The sequence below is a fragment of the Monodelphis domestica genome, chromosome 2 (genome assembly GCF_027887165.1).
Source record: "Monodelphis domestica isolate mMonDom1 chromosome 2, mMonDom1.pri, whole genome shotgun sequence".
In the NCBI taxonomy this organism is placed as follows: domain Eukaryota; kingdom Metazoa; phylum Chordata; class Mammalia; order Didelphimorphia; family Didelphidae; genus Monodelphis; species Monodelphis domestica.
In genome coordinates this window covers 387,097,290-387,115,281 of record NC_077228.1, presented here as the reverse complement: position 1 = coordinate 387,115,281, position 17,992 = coordinate 387,097,290, and the positions used below count along the sequence as shown (strand labels likewise).

The window sequence follows — 17,992 nt, the reverse complement described above, 5'->3', positions numbered from 1 at the left end:
CTAGCGGTGGTTAGTGTGTTTCATCATGAGTCCTTTGGAATTGTGGATGGTCATTGTATCAACATTGATTATAATATCGCCGTCACTGACTAAGTGGCTTTCCTTGTTCTTGTCCCTTCACCACGTATGTTCATACAAGTCTTCTCTGTTTTTTTCCTGAGTCCATCCCCTTCGTTATTTCTTGCGACAAAACAGTTTTCCACCACATGAATATGCCGTCATTTGTGTAGACATTCCGCAGTTGATGAGCACTTGGTTTCCAGTTGCTCGCTCCGGTAGGAAGTGTGGCTATCAATACTTTGGGGTGTTTGTGTCTGGTCCTCCTTCCTTTCACCTCTTTGAGGTCTGTGTCCAGTAGCTTCTTGTGTCACGGTGTCGAGGCCCCATTGAGTAACTTTGTGTACTAGGCCTTGTGCCAAGCCCTAAGCTTACAAAGAGAAAACAAAACTGGTCGATGCCCTCAAAGGACTCACATTCAAATAGGGGAAACACAACGAGGTCCATCCTGGTCCTACCACAGGGACAGAAGAGGAGCTCGGAGGAGAAGGCAGCAGCCACTACTGGGGGGGGGGGGGGGGGGGGCGGGCAGGAAAGCTTTCCTGCACAGCATTTCCAAATGGCTTTCCTTCAGAGTCGGATTCATTCATAGTTATTCCAGCAGTGCATCAGTCTGCCCGTCCTTGCATGGCCCCTCTAACAGTCGCCATTCCCTCTTCCATCATCCCTGCCTGTGTGCTGTGCGTGTGGTGGAATGTCAGAGTTCCCTCTTTTTGTTGTTGAGAGGCAGTGGGGTGTCATGGATAAAGAACCATCCTTAGAGCCAGGAAGACCCGAGTTCAAGTCCTACCTCCAACACATCTTGGAATCCTGGCAGTCACTTAACACCTCAGTATTCTAGATAACTCTTGTGGAGTAGAAGTGGCAGATATAATCTGTGTTGGGAGGTGGAGTATCCTCAGCCTGGAGTTCCATATACCGGTGATATCACAGACCTAGAGTTCTGGGCTCTATCTTATTTTTCTCTCAGAGGCAGTCATTTGAGGCATTTCTTCCTTTGCTTATTGATAATTTACACTTATTTGAAAATGGTTTGTTCATAACCTTTGATGTAATGGCATTTAGTCTTATGCATTTCTATCAATTCCTCACTTATCTTGGCTATCAGATCTGTGTCAAAAAAAAAATTGCTACGGGGGTAGCTGGGTGGCTCAGTGGATGGAGAGCCAGGCCTAGAGATGGGAAGTCCTGGGTTCAAATCTGGATTCAGACACTTTCTAGCTGGGTGACCTTGGGCAAATCACTTAACCCCCATTGCCTAGCCCTTGCTGCTCTTTTGTCTTAGAATTAGTGCTAAGACAAAAGGTAAGGGCTTTTTTTAAAAAGCCTTTCAAGATAAAAGAATAACATTTATATCGCAATTATCATGATGAATTATTTTTTTAATTGTTAATTATTGATTATATGATAAATTTTTTAACAAGCCTTCATGGTTTACAAGGTAAGAAGAACACTGCCCCTAAGAATTCTAAGAGGACAAGTTTTGGTTTCTCCATGTAATGATGGGGAGTAGGAAAGAGAACCATTGGGAGTGAATGGAATGTTAAGGATTGACAGTTGCATGAGGCAAGAACAACAGTTGGGAACTGAACAAGGGCTTCTGGGAAATTCTCCTGAGGAGCAGGGTCTTGAGGGCAGAGACAGAAAAGGGAGTGGAAGGAGGAGCTGTTTCTCGGGGCCTTTTTCAAGACACCTGTGGAGATTTCTGTCTCAGATAGAAATCCTAATATTGAGGGTCCCTGTTTAAAGCATCTTTGGTTCCTGTCAAGAAACCTAATTTCTTCAAAAACTATCATTCCATGAACTATTGAGATACTGGACTCAAATCAGTAAGCAGTGCTCTCCCCTATTCTCCCTCTCCCCTAGGTATGAGAAAACTTTGTACTTCAGTAATTAGTTTTAATTAGAAAGAGATTTAGGGCAACCCAGAACCCCTCTAACCTTTACCCTTTTCCCCAATCAATAATTAAATCAAATAAGCAATAAGATAGCGAATTCTTGTTGCCAGTTTTCAAGAAGACACAGGGGGAGTCTTGTTGAGCACAAACCAGCACAATTCCAGATTGAGGTCCCTCATGCCTCTCCTTGTAGAGAAGACTTCCCCACCACCCTTGAGGGCTGCCACGGCCACCAAGGGGCAAGCCTTCACCAAGGGGAGATCTCCATTTTGTCTCCCTCAAGTAATTCAGGGACTCTGGGAAGAACTAGTGAGGGAAGCCATTTTCATCAACCCTTTCCTCGCTGCCTTTAACCCTCATTTCTCCATCTAAGGAGTGTGAGTCCCCCAAAATTACACCCATTTGTAGGTTGCTTTGCTTTATGAGAGTGGCTTAATTCTTACTAGCCACACTTTTCTCTCCATACCCTGAGCAGGATGCTTTTGCCCTCACTGCTCACAAGTCTCTTTGAGGATTGAATGAGATAATGTTACATGGAAGTCCATGCATAAATGAATAATGGTAGAGCATTAAGTACTTCCTGATCATTGTGCATGGAGCTAAGCACTGGGGATACAAACAGACACACAAAAAACAACAAAAAATCCATTTCTGTCCCCAAAGAAGAGAACACTTAAAGGGGAGTTAGAAAAGGGACTCTCACATCATCGGAGCTGTTGGCAGGGAGAGAAGAGCTGACATGCATAACAGCATCATTTGGAAATGAGTGATCAAGCAAGCCTATTGCAGCCAAGTCGCAACAAAAATTCCCCCTGGGTAAGCTGAGCATCCCCAGGGCAGAGTCTGCTGCTCAGTGGAAAAGGAATCAGAAGGATGAGGAAGAGGGCTGGAGTACTGGTGAAGTCTGAGAATGGCTAGGCAGTATTAGGAATATATAGGATAATGGGTGAATGTCAACAATGTTGTTGTTCTTCGTGACCCTCTATGGGCTCTTCTTGGCAAAGGTATTGGAGCAGTTTAAGTGATTTGTCCAGGGTCACACAGCTAGTGAGTATTGGAAGCTGAATTTGAACTCGGGTCTTCCTGATTCCAGGTCCAGCTTTCTATCCACTGCTATTGTCTGACCATGGATAGCTTGTTCATTTTGCAAATAATCCTTATTCTGATTTTTTTTTTATTCAAGTGAAAAATGGCTTTATCTGCCTTAAAGTTCAATTTTAACAATGCTTGGAATCCTGTGGTCTCCTTCAAATTCATGAATGGTTACATTTGCCAAAATGACTTTCCAGTCTGCTCTTAATGATAAAAGAGCTAACATTCCCCTTTGTCTGAGCCAAACCAACTACTTAGTGACAAATATCCAGTACTATCTATAAAGTCTTTAATTTCTGTTGGAAGGCAAGAATGTGGAATACAAATTTATAGATCTTTTTTTCTTGTCCTGATACTATAATTTAATGTTCATTAAAACCATAAAGTGGTACTATCTGTATTTAGTTTTCTTCCACCTTGGTTTCTAAGTTCTACATTTAGCAATGTTTCTAGTGTAGTTTAACAGTGAAGGCAGATATCTGTAACAAAGAGATAATAAGATTTCATAGAATTCTATTGCTATTCTATTGGAATTTAGAGTCCAATACCCTCATTTTATAGCTCAGACTACTGAGATCTAGAAAAATTGCAACTTTCTCAGGGTCATACAGCAAGTAAGCAAGATAGCTGAAACCCAGGCCTCTAGATTCCCGGTTGAATGCTCTTTCCATTATACCATAGTTTGATGGCTCCCTTTCTTTATGACTTTTAAATGAGATTGCTCAGAGGTGTCACCATCACTAAGCAGCAAAATAAGTAAAATATGGGCAATGAATGTCTCTTTAGAAGAAAAATATGAAAATTTTCACATCCAGTAAAAATGAAAAATTGGACATCTTTCTAAGCCATTCTTCCATAGATAAGGATGGGAAGAGTCTCTCTTCTTTATTCCCTGATTGTGAGAACATTTGGGTACTTTGTACTGCCCATAAGGGAAGAAGGTAGGATAAGACTTCCAGGTGTTAATTGGAAAAAAAAAGTAAATTGAACATCTCCATATCAACCTAACCAGTTTGGAGATCTTGATGATGTTGCTTGTATTTGTTTTTTAATTACCATGTACAAAAAGTCATGTCCAAAATCTCCTTTTCTGACTTTCATGACATTGCATTCTCAGCTTACTCATCATACCTCTCAAAATCATAGCAGTATCAGCAGATACAAGTTCTTGTAAAGTTTACCAGTATGAAGATTAGATTTAGCTATCTCCTGATTGTAACAATGAAGATACTTAGTCTAACAAAATCAGGACTGTCTTGGGAACTTTACATTACTCCACCTTACTTAGTCTAACAAAATCAGGAATGTCTATACCCATACTTAAGGATTAGGTATTTAGGAGAATGGCCTTTGATAGACAAGTGCTAGGAATGATAAATCAGAAACAGCTGACAAGACCCCTGGGCTGTTCTAAGTCAAGCTTAAGCTACCATTGGTACATATGAGATGCAGGAAAGTGATGTAAAACCGTCTATATATTTCATGACACTTCCTCTCTTCGGGGTCTTTCCCCGGAGAGGTGACTCTGGCTGGTCATTTCCTGTGAGTAGGCCTAGATGCCAGTTCGATCCTGGAACTCGAACCTGGAGGAGCTCCCTCAGACAGCTTCCTTGAGATGGTCATGTGGTGAGTGATAAAACTGACTCCCTTTTCCCTTGGCTCTCAGGGGAGGCCCCCTTGGCCTCAGCCTCGAACTCCTGCCTGGCTCAGCCTGAGCTGGAGCAGTTTAAATTAACTCTTTTCCTCTCTCTCTCTCTCTCTTTCTTAATTTCTTTCCTCTATATTAATTAAAATCACCATAAATTTCCAGCTGACTTGGGTATTTTATTTGGGATATCCCCTGGGGACCAATAAATAATTTAGATTTAGGTCACAACCCTAAAATTATCCTCACACCAGCACCATAGAAGTACTACTCTACAAAAGAATGATTCCATTCATTTCACAAACAATTAAGACCAGGAATCAGGATTTTGCAAGGTGCTAAACCAACCAAGAAAAAGCATCAGTCTCTGTTCTCAAAGAGCTTATATTCTCTTGAGAGAATGATTGGAGACTTCAGAATGAAATGGGAACAGGCAGAGCCAAAGAGACCTTTTATAGATGCCCTGAAGATGAGATGCAAGACACAAAGCAGAAACATGGGAGTAACTAGAAAAGAGCAGTAAGGATAGATATTGAACTAGTGAGAAGCTCTTGGGTAATCCAATACTTCTTTCCGAGCCAAGTTGTTGAACTGCCTGGAGTAGGAAACTAAGGAGGAATGATAGACTTTCCATAAACTGGCAACGAACCCCAACCCAAAGACTAAAATTCCCTTACTTACATGCCCTGGAAGTCCTTTTTCTAGAGTCTCCGAGATAATCCTCTCAGGTAGCCCTTCTGTTGGACCCTTTGTAGAGCCTTGAATCTGCATCCATTATGAGTTAGTCCTGATGCAAGTACTACCATCATCTTATCCTGGGGTCCTTCAAGAATGGTAAAAGAAAGATGGGAAGCCCTCTCAAGCTCTGAGGAGAAGGAGGAGATTGGCCAAGACCAGGGTCCGGGCTCTGTACCTTCTCCTTCAATCACTTAGGTTTAGCTTGAATGCTTTCTCTTCTCCATTTTCTCAAATCTCCTTAGGCCCAAACTGGAATGACATTTTATCAGTGACCCAAAAAACATGCCCAAGTTTCCTTAGACAATCCAAATATACTTTCTTTGCAGTGTCATACTAATGGATCAAGGATTTTTTCAGTCTAAAGTCTTTCAATCCATTGATTGAATGAGACATGTTAACACTTATTTTAAGTAGTAGAGAATTGATTAATTTCTCTCAGTCAGCTTCCCCCTTTGAACATATTTGGTGGGTGAGTATCAGAATACTAGAAGGTAATCAGAGTATAAGCAAAAACTAGAAAGAAATAGCTTTTTGTTAATATGTCATAATTTAAAAAGCAACATGACATTTTTTAATTGAAATTTTTTATTTAGTTAATTAATTTAGAATATTTTTTCCATGGTTATATGATTCATGTTCTTTCCCTCTGCTCCCCCCCAACCCCCATAGCCAATGCACAATTCCACCGTTTTTTAAATGTATCATTGATCATATTATTGATATTTGCACTAGGGTGATCATTTAGAGTCTACATCTCCAATCATAGCCCCATCTACCCAGCAACATGACATTTATATAATTACAGATGTGAAGATACAAACCTCTTGGAGACGGGACAGTGTTTTCTATACTGTGTTTTCGACATATCTTAAAAATTGACCCCAAATTTTTCTCTCTCTTAATGTTCTTCCTTCTCTTTGGACTATAAAATGCATCTTAGGCAAAAATTAAAGTTTAATATCTATTTGGTGAGTTATTCTAACTCTTAAATTAATTTTCTTATTTCTTTTTTAAATGCCTTGTTTTTAATATGATTGCAGATTTTATAATAAACACCAGTTAGTCAATAGTGAAACTATAATTGTATTAAATTTCTAACCAAATCCCCCAAATCTGAACCATTTGTGTCTTAATTAACTAGAGAGAGAGGAAAAAATATTTTTTAAAATACTACCTACTTACTTTGATCTGAGTGATGTGGCTGCTTCCTCCAGGAATAAATATCATAATTCATCCATACCTGCCCATCTTTGCAACTGTTGTCCATGTATGCTAACAAATTACCACAAGTGGTCCAGTCAATTGGGTGGATCTTACTTGCATCCTCTTAGTATTATGTGGATGTCAGTGGAGTTTGTAAGCTATCCATACCTTCTGAACTTACATATATTTCAGTGTTTGGCACATAGTGCTTAATAAATGCCTGTGATTGATCATTATAGTAATAGGCCCATCTTTTTTTTTCTCATTGTCTTTCCCTGGTGGTCTCTTTTACTCCACTTCATAGTTCCTTATTTGTAATGTATTAAAACCTGTTAACAATCAATATGTGTCTTTCTATTGCCCTTTGGATGATCCTCAGCCACAATTGTTGAGAAATAGTAGTATTTTGTGACTCAAATTTATACCAAATCTCTAAAAGAATGTTATTATGAAAAAGATAAGCTTTTGTTTTAGTTGGAAGCTTGTGGTCTTTATGAACTGTGGAATTACCCAGAGGGCAGCCCATTCTTCTCTCCCTGTTCACTCCCAGGCCTCGATCATTGTTTACCCAGTGTCTTGTAAGATATATGTACCAATAGAAAATGAGAACTCTTTTGGATAGTTCTGAATCTTATTTAGGTGGATCTGCAGTGTTTCTGGGTTTGACATAATCAGCTCAATATCAACAAACAAGAACATCTGGAGAAAGGCAGCATCTGTAGGGAATCCCTCTTCTATTTGGATTCTGCCCTGGACATTGTCCATGACAGTGGCAAAAAAAATTTTACTAGTGTACAATTCCCTGTTTTATGTTTTCCTTGATGTTAAGAATAAAAATTACATCCATTATGTCTTTCAAGGAATGTGCTGTGGATATGGCATATGCATGGGGGATACTTTGTTTTACACCACCAAAGTCAGTGCTTTTTACATTCAATAAATAATAAAGATAGGGAGAATTAATATTCTATGTCCATTTCAGTCAATTGTGTGATTATAAAGTGTGTGATCTGGTGTGCAATGCCATTGTGCAAAAGCATGCCTATTCCTTCCTTATACCTTTACCAAAGAAGCCTTCAATTAGAGTGTAGATTATTCCATTAAAACACTTTATATAGATGTTCAACCACTTGGAGGAATTTGTGAATGGGTTTAGGCTTTGGGACAAGGCCAAAACTAGGGTTACAGACAGGAAACTAGGCATATGATTTGTATTTTAATCCCCAGTGCTCAGTAAAGTGCTTGGCACAGAGTAAGCACTTAATGCATTTTAATTCTTTCATCTCTATGGGTTGATAGTTTTTTATATTCTCTCAGTCACTTTTATTGATAATAAGAACTGGAATTTTTTTCCCCATCCCACTGGTATATTCTTTTTCAGATAACTTGAGAATCTCATGATGTCTTAAAAAACTGTATCACCTACACCACAGTCCTTTGTGTATACTAGATCTAGTCTAACTGCTCTTCCCATCTTTGTTTTCTTCAGTGTCCTTTCCACTTCTTCAGGCAGCACATCTGGAAATGTGATGTTAGAATCCAAATATTGTGGTGCTGCTGTCTTTTCTTGATAAAAAATAGTTTGTTTCAACTTATTTATCTATTTAGTGCCATACCCATTGAACTACCAAAATACTTCTTCACTGATTTAGAAAAAACCATAACAAAGTTCATTTGGAAGAACAAAAGATCAAGGATATCCAGGGAAATAATGAAAAAAAACACATATGATGGGGGCCTTGCAGTCCCTGACCTAAAACTATATTACAAAGCAGCAGTCATCAAAACAATTTGGTACTGGCTAAGAAACAGAAAGGAAGATCAGTGGAATAGACTGGGGGAAAGCGACCTCAGCAAGACAGTATACGATAAACCCAAAGATCCCAGCTTTTGGGACAAAAATCTACTATTCGATAAAAACTGCTGGGAAAATTGGAAGACAGTGTGGGAGAGACTAGGAATAGATCAACACCTCACACCCTACACCAAGATAAATTCAAAATGGGTGAGTGACTTAAACAGAAAGAAGGAAACCATAAGTAAATTGGGTAAACACAGAATAGTATACATGTCAGACCTTTGGGAGGGGAAAGGCTTTAAAACCAAGCAAGATATAGAAAGAATCACAAAATGTAAAATAAATAATTTTGACTACATCAAACTAAAAAGCTTTTGTACAAGCAAAACCAATATAACTAAAATCAGAAGGGAAACAACAAATTGGGAAAAAATCTTCATAGAAACCTCTGACAAAGGTTTAATTACTCATATTTATAATGAGCTAAATCAATTGTACAAAAAATCAAGCCATTCTCCAATTGATAAATGGGCAAGGGAAATGGATAGGCAGTTCTCAGATAAAGAAATCAAAACTATTAACAAGCACATGAAGAAGTGTTCTACATCTCTTATAATCAGAGAGATGCAAATCAAAACAACTCTGAGGTATCACCTCACACCTAGCAGATTGGCTAACATAACAGCAAAGGAAAGTAATGAATGCTGGAGGGGATGTGGCAAAATAGGGACATTAATTCATTGCTGGTGGAGCTGTGAACTGATCCAACCATTCTGGAGGGCAATTTGGAACTATGCCCAAAGGGCGACAAAAGAATATCTACCCTTTGACCCAGCCATAGCACTGCTGGGTCTGTACCCCAAAGAGATAATGGACACAAAGACTTGTACAAAAATATTCATAGCTGCGCTCTTTGTGGTGGCCCAAAACTGGAAAACGAGGGGATGCCCCTCAATTGGGGAATGGCTGAGCAAATTGTGGTATATGTTGGTGATGGAATACTATTGTGCTAAAAGGAATAATAAAGTGGAGAAGTTCCATGGAGACTGGAACAACCTCCAGGAAGTGATGCAGAGCGAGAGGAGCAGAACCAGGAGAACATTGTACACAGAGACTAATACACTGTGGTATAATCGAACGTAATGGACTTCTCCATTAGTGGCGGTGTAATGTCCCTGAACAACTTACAGGGATCCAGGAGAAAAAAACACCATTCATAAGCAAAGGATAAACTATGGGAGTGGAAACACCGAGAAAAAGCAACTGCCTGAATACAGAGGTTGAGGGGACATGACAGAGGATAGACTCTAAATGAACACTCTAATGCAAATACTATCAACAAAGCAATGGGTTCAAATCAAGAAAACATCTAATGCCCAGTGGACTTACGCGTCGGCTATGGGGGGTGGGAGGGGGGAGGAAAAGAAAATGATCTATGTCTTTAACGAATAATGCTTGGAAATGATCAAATAAAATATATTTTAAAAAAATAGTTTGTTTCAAATATCTTTACAGATCTTTTCCATTTTTAATGTTTATTATCTTTCCAGTTGCATCCTTACATACCCTTGGGATGATTTTGCTTAGTTGGATCTCTTGCCAAACTTTCTATAAACATTTTCCCCTCTACCAATTCTCACTTTTATAAAGTGGTACTGCTCATAAATTTTCACCAGCTTTTCCCCTAAAATTATACACACAAGTTTATATTCTAAAAACAACTTCCATTTTACTTTCTTTGGCAAAGAGATAGTGTTTATTAGCTGAGGGGGTTTCTGGGCTTTTGTTCTCTTCATGACAACTGATTTAAATCACTTATTCCTCTACCTGAACAATTCTCTCTTTCTTTGTCTTCCATGAAACTCTTCACTCTTGAATCTCTTATGTGTTTTATAGTTATTTCTGTCTTTTTTGTTATCCTTCCATCATCCTACTCCTTAAAAAAGTATAGCTCTTCTTTGGATCATTTTACCTTCTTTCTCTATGCTCTCTCACTTGTAATCTCCACGGTTCCCATTTTTTGATTATCTTTTCTATGTAGGTAGCTATCAAATCTATATTTCTAGTCCTATTTTTTCCTTGAAATTCAATACTGCATTAATAATTGCCTTTGAGATCTCTCCTTATGGATATCCCAGGAGCATCTCAAAATTAACATGTCCAGGATGGAATTTATTATATCTTCTCCAAAACTCAACCCTCATTCATTTTCTCTGTATTTTGTTGAGGAACGCCATCATCGTAGTTCACAACCTTGGACTCATTTTAACTTTTCTCTCTCCCTCACTATGTATTTCCTATCTATTACAAAGTCTTGGGGAGTCTTCTACCACATCTCTCATGCCTGTCACCTTCTAAGTAACTACTCTTTACAAAGTCATAAATAATCTCTTAATCACCAGATCTAAAGACCTTTTCTCAATCTTCATTCTTCTTGACCTTGCAGAAGCATTTGACACTATTAAGCACTTTCTTCTTCTATATATTCTCTCCTCTTCAAGTTTTTGTTACATTTCTTTCTTTTGGCTTTCATCTTATTTGTCTGACTGCTCTTCTTCAGGCTCCTTTGCTAAATATTCATCCTAGGCATGCCCATTAACCATGGATGTCCTACATGACTTTGTATTTCTCCCACTATCCTATCTCATTATTGATGTCATCAGTCTTGATGAGTTCAATTATCATCTCTCTCTCTCTCACATATATATATATATATACACATATATATAAGAAGCATATATATGTGCTTCTTATACCTATAATATCTAGTTTTAACCTTTCTTTTGTAAGGATGATATTAGAAAATATGTATTGTTTTATTAGTTTAGAGATAAGAAGTGACTGACTTGAGAAAGAATCGGGAGGTTGAAGCAGAGCTGAGAGAGCATGTTAATTTCAGATGATTACAGTTATAATCATTTTTCTGTGTCAATTATTCTCTCTGGCAGTTGGGAGTTGGTCTCTGGCAGTTGATAACCATTTTTCTATGTCAATTACTCTCTCTAGCAGTTGGCAAAGACAGTCTCAGAAACTCTCTCAGGGCTGAAGGAGGTAACATCTTTGCCTCTCTCTGTCTGAGGGAAAGATCTAAAGGAGCTCAGTGTTGTCCTTTCCCAACTTGGGAAACACTGTTGAATATCTATTGTGGTTTTTATAGATTGTTTAACTCTGAGAAGACCAAAGAAAAGCCTAGTCTTTGGCTTGGACTCTGAGTCTAACAGACTCGGAGTCCAAACTTGATTCTTTTTGAGACTCAATCAGCTAGCCTTTGCTAGTTTATAATTTGAAGGCAAAGTTAAGATTTATAAGGATAATAGAGGTAGTTTTTATTTAGATAGTATAAATTTGGGTTAGTCAGATCAAGGAGGAGTAGTATGAAACACAGGAGAACTTGTGGTTCCCTTGTGGAACCAGGGAGTTTATTTGGGTGGATTTAGAATCCCTTAGAATTAGAAATCCTTTATTTATCCTTATATATTTCAATTTTATGTTTATAATAAGAGTCTCTTTAGCATCCTTGTGCCTGTCCTTGAAGAGAAGTTCACATTTGAGCTTCACTTCATCACTGAGGATACTTTTGATTATCTCTATCAAAAATATCCAAAAGTGTCAAAACAGTTTTGAACCTATATTGGAACAGTTTTTTTTTCATCTAAACATGTTATTTTTTAACTCACCATTTTATTTTTACACTTTTGAATTCCTTTCTCATATCACCACCTACCTCTTAGACATCTTGAGCTGGATATCTTTTAGTCATATCAAACTTAGTGTATCTACAACTGAATTCATCATCTTCTCTCCCAAAACTTCCCTTCTTCCCAGTTTCCCTGTTATTATCGAGGCTACCATCATCCTCTAGTCAACCAGGATCACAACCTCACTGTCATCCTCAGCACCTCTCTTATGCTCACTCCTCTATCCAGTCTGTTTCCATGCCTTCCCAACATCTTTCACATTCATTCCCTTCTCTATTCACACAGTCACGCCCATAGAACAGACTTCCATCACCCTATATCTGGACTATTGCAACAGTTTGATCTCCTTGTCTCAAAAGTCTTCCTGCTCCTGTCCATTCTCAACTCAAATGCTAAAATAATTTTCCTAAAGTAAAGGTCTGAACTTGTCACCCTTCCCCTGCTTAACAAACTCCAATTGCTCCCGAAATTGAAATTTTAAATAAAAAATATCCCATGGGTCACACAAATCCCTTTTTAACCTGACCCTTTCCTACCTTTCCATTTTTTTAAATACTTTATTCCCCTCATGTCCATCAATTGGGAAATGCTGGACAAATTATGGTATATATTAGTGATGGAATACTATTGTGCTATAAGAAACAATGAGCAGGATGATTTTAGAAAAAACTGGAAAGACCTTCATGAACTGATGCAAAGTGTATTGTACAAAGTAACAACAATATTGTACAATGATCAGCTGTGAAAGATTTAGCTACTCTCAGTAATACAGATATCTCGGATAATTCTCAGGAATTTATGACAAAGAATACTATCTACCTCCAGAGAAAGAACTATTGGAGTCAGATGCAGATCAAAGCATATGATTTTTCACACTAATTTATTTATGTTTTTATTTTGGGGTTTTAGTTTTATTTGAGTATTCTCTTATGACAGGGTCACACAAAGAGTTGGCAATTTTTTTAAAATGCCATTTCGTCAAGGCCCCTTCACTGAGACAGAAATGAAAAAAGAAAAGTAGCAGAAGGCACATGATTCATAGGGGATGGACCCTATGAGGAAAAGAGGAGAGGGAATTCATGATGAATAGCCTCAATTTTTTCTGTAAAAGCTGAGAGAGTTGGGGCAAGGGGAACCATAGGTGATTGAAAGAGGGAGGAGAAGGTTTGGAAGGGTTGCTGTTCGTTGTGAGATAAGGGAGGTACCGGAGAATTATCTAGCAATAGTAAGGGCCCAGTAGAGGTTATGTAACATAAATTTGGAATGCATCCAGTCAGAATTTGTGTCATTTTCTCCCCTTCATTTAGCAGCATATCAGTAGGCACAAAGGTGATGAATGTCGAAAATAATGCAAGTCTGAAGCATGGCTGGACATAAGCAGTGATGTGATAAGGTGGTAGCTGTTCCAGAGAGGACATCAAATTGAATTGGTCCACCGAGGACTGAAGATGGGGAGAAAAGGAGAGAGCAGCTAGTCCAGGGGAGATGGTCTGGGAGAGGCTTGAGAGGTCAAAGGATTGGAGGTAGGAGTGTTGATGAAGAATAGGGTTATGTAAGGGAAGGTAGAGGAAGAGGTGAAAAGCCAATAGATGATAGCTGGATATGGGGATTTCAGAATTCTCGAACATGGAAGTAGCATTTGTGAGTGATGGCAAGATCAGGGATTTGACCATCTTTGTGTATAGCTGAGGTTAGTTGGAGGAGTAGTTCATGGGACGGGAGTAGGTTAAAGGACTGAGCAGCTAGGGTGTTTGAGGGAAAAGTACATGTTTAAATTTTATGTTATCACCTTTTGAACAAAACTTTTAAACATTTTACCATTCTGATTTATCTCTTTCAGTGCTTTCTGATTTTAATTTATTATTTATTAAATATCAACATGTTATCACTGTTTTGGGGGCCTTAGCAATCACATCACAAATTTTATACCATTCTGTACATTTTAATCTTTATAGACTTTCTATATTAAATCTTTCCCTCAAGCAACATATTTTTGCTTGCTTTTAATTGCTTCCAAATGTAACACTAAACATTAATATAATCAATTAAACTTGCTTTACAGCTATTAATATTTAATCTTATCATTTCTGTTAAGTACTTATAATTTGGTCAGCGAGGTATTAGTCCTTCCTTGCTTTTTGCGTTTTTTAGTCATGGACTCTTGTTGGCAAATTCTTCCAGGTCTTGTTTGTCTTTGAAGTGAATTCTTTGGTCATTAAACAATATGGTCATATTCGTGGGATATGTGATTTGGGGTTCTAGTTCTAATTTTAATGACTTGCCTTTTTTTTCTCCATCTTTACTAGGTTTCCTATGATGTGGTTGAAAAGCCGGATGTAATTCTAATTAGTATTTGTTTTTCATTTTTAGATGCTCAGGGAATTTTTCTTTGTCTCTGTAATTTAACATTCTATGAATCTGTTTATTGTTAGAATTTTTCCTTGCTCCAGGGCCTTATATGTTCTCTTTACTTACACAATATGTTGTTTGATCTTGACCATTCTGGAAAGTTTTTTCTAATAATGTCAAACTGTTTTCCCCTTTTGGTGTCATTTGGGATCCTAATTGAACTATTTATAATTCCTGCTTTGTCTTCAAAATTTGCCACTTTGTCATACCTCTGTACTAGTTAATTTTTCAGTTCTTTAAACATCCTGGGTTTGTTTTTCATTTTTGTTGCCTATTGATTTCTCTAATTGTTCTTTTAATTCTTTTTGAACTTTTTTTTACTGAATTTCTTTAATATGTTTGTTATCCAGTTTAACTTACCATTTGGAATTTCTTTTATTCTCTTCACAAATGCTCCAACTTGCATTTCTAAAGAGATTTTATCCTTTTGATCTTGTATGTCACTGAATTTCCTTCATGTCTTTAAAAAGTTTACTACTCAGGAGCAGCTGGGTAGCTCAGTGGATTGAGAGCCAGGCCTAGAGACAAGACGGGAGGTCCTAGGTTCAAATCTGGCCTCAGACACTTCCCAGCTATGTGACCCTGGCCAAGTCACTTGACCCCCATTGCCTAGCCCTTACCACTCTTCTGCCTTGGAGCAAATGCACAGTATTGACTCCAAGATGGAAGGTAAGGGTTTAAAAAAAAATTTTTTTAAGTTTACTACTCATTTCTGTATTTAGGGATAGGAATGGGAGAAGAGGTAAATCTAGCTAAAATAATATGTATGAGACTGAGCTGCTTCTTGTGTGTAATTTGCCAGGCTGGGGGCTTTGACCAGACTTAGGGATTGGAGTGATAGAGGGTCTTTCCTCTGTTCTGGTTGGTGGTGAGATAGGAGAAGCCAGAGACCTTCTTACTTTTTGTGAGGAACAGGATGCTCCTCAGCTTTAGAGTTCATGAAATCTTCTCTGCTTTGGGGATAGAGACGGGAGCATGAAATCTTGCTGCTTCAGCAGGTACAGGGGAGGATGAAGGGGCAGAAAAGCTAGAACTTTCTTCTCTCTCCTTCCCCACCAGACTTAGTTTTTTTAGCAAGGACAGGAGAAGTTAGAACTGGGGCTGAGGAGGGAAAGTGCCTGCTGCTTTTAACCTTGGGCATCACTTTTAATGGAGTTGAGGGAGGAAAGAATAAAGGCTCCCCATTACTTTGGCATAGGCCATGATAAGTCAAGGCAACCTGAGAATTCACTGGAGTTTAGTGAGACTTGGGGGATCAAGGACAGGATCAGAATATTTGGGTCAGTTGACCAAGTTGGCACCCTGGGCACTAACTGGGGAGTGGTCTGAGATTCTTCTGGGATTTGAGAGCCTGGGAATATTGAGGCTTTATTCAAAGTTACTTTAGGACTCCTTAGCACATGAGATGGAAAACAGAGTAAGAGAAAGCCTCAATTGCTCATAGCTTCTCAATCCAAACAGGAAGGTGGATGACTTGGAATTAGTTGGAAACGTACAGTAATATACTATGACTGGAGATTTCAGGGTCAATGCAGGCTCCAGGATTCCAGGGTACCAATATATACCATGGTGTCATAAGCAGCAGCTTAATATTGTTACAGTAGTAATAGTATCTCCCTCTTTTCCAGTGATTTTTCTTTCTTTTCTTTCTCCCCTCTATTTTTTTAAGAGGAAGGATTAGAGGGGAGACAGTTTACCAGTGTTTTTAAATTTCCTTCAGGGAATTTTGGCAGAGATAGACTTTTCTGGATTCGTACTATTCTAACATCATACAGAAATTCCGTTTCCGTTATTTAATCCATTCTATAAGCCCTTTTGGGGGTGAATTTTGTTCCTTTACATTTAGTGTTATATTTACTAAATTTGACTTTTCTTCTACTATTCTTTATAAAATGATTATTCACTTTACCAGAAGATAACACAATTTATACTCATTATTATTATTTATTACTCAAAATTTAATTTGACCACTAAAAACTGAATGTCTTCCTTTTACTATTAACTGTCTAGTTGTTGTTATTGTTTAGTCATTTCAATCATATCTAAATTTTCCTGACCCCATTTTTGGAAATGTTCTTGGCAAAGATATTAAAGTGATTTGCTGTTTCCTTTTCCAGTTCATTTTTACATATGAGGAAACTGAGGCAAATAGGATTAAGTGACTTGCACAGGATCACACAACTAGTAAATGTTGAACCAGACTTGATCTCAGGAAGATGAGTCTTCCTGACTAGTCCCTAGCACTATAACCATTTGTTCTAGCTGACTTTAAATCTGGGCTTCAAAGTTAACAAAGAAAGAACTTTAATTTGGGATTACCTCTGACCTCACTTCTTTTATTCTATTTTTTAAAAATTACTTTCTGAAAAATTTAGTGGTTTAGTCAATATGCTACTCAGAAAGTACTCATTTTTTAATTAGCAACTGTTTTATATTTGTTTGAAATGTATGAATTGTTTCAAATATTTCATTTTTCCTGAAGGTTTGTTTATTTTTTAAATAGCTTATTTAAAATGTGCATATCTCATGGATCTTTTTACCCTAGCAAAACCCCAGAAACAAAGTACATGTCCCATCAAATGAGAAATGGGTAAACAAACTATGTTATTTAAATGCAATGGATTATTATCATGTCTTGTGAACAAATATGAAGGATTCAGAGAAGCATAGGAAGTTATGTGATCTGATGCAGAAAACCAGGAAAACAATACATACTACTACTGCAACAATATAAATAGCAAGAAAAACAACAGCAAAAAAGAAAATGAATTCTATGTCATTATGAGAAAGCTTTGCCCTAAGGAAGAGGTGAGGAGATGTGAACCTCACTTTTCTGTAAAAGAATGAGAACTACCAATATGTCATATTGAATAAACCATCAGGCTGGGTCAATGTGTTGACTAATTATGCTGAACTGCTTTTTATTCTTTCTTTTCTTTCAAACAAGGGATAGTATATCTGGGTAGAGAGGGGTGAAGTAGATATTTAGAAATAGAAGTGATATAGAAACAAATTTTTTTAATTTTTGTAAATTAATTTTAAAAGAGTATGTTTATCGCTGTGAAGACATTTCAAAGTCCAAGGGCCTGATCTATGTTCATGTCTTGCCCTCATGAGGCATATTAAGTTTGTCTGGAAAGATAATTCTGATTTCATGACTTCATCTGAATTCTGTATATATCATATCAGTCTGCTATGAGATGTTGCTTTCTTTCAGCCTGTAGGATTTTGTCTTTGCAATTGTAGTGTCAGTATTTTAACTATGAAAATTTTTTATGTTAGCAACCTATGATTTATTCTACTTATATATTATGACATTTTTAATAATTCTGGCAAATTTTCTGGAGCAATTTTCTGAATCTGCAAGATTTTTTTTTCTTTTCTCCAAATTTTCCAGGATGTCAAGAGTGCTGAGGTTACTGCACTTGACATTTTTAGCTGCACCAGTTATATT

At 37.7% G+C, this 17,992-nt stretch overlaps 1 protein-coding gene across 2 annotated transcripts in view; it reads left to right on the top strand.

Annotated features, from left to right (window-relative positions):
* Positions 1-17,992, top strand: part of MCM9 (minichromosome maintenance 9 homologous recombination repair factor) — a 167,521-nt gene that overhangs the window by 116,399 nt on the left and 33,130 nt on the right. The window lies entirely within an intron of this gene.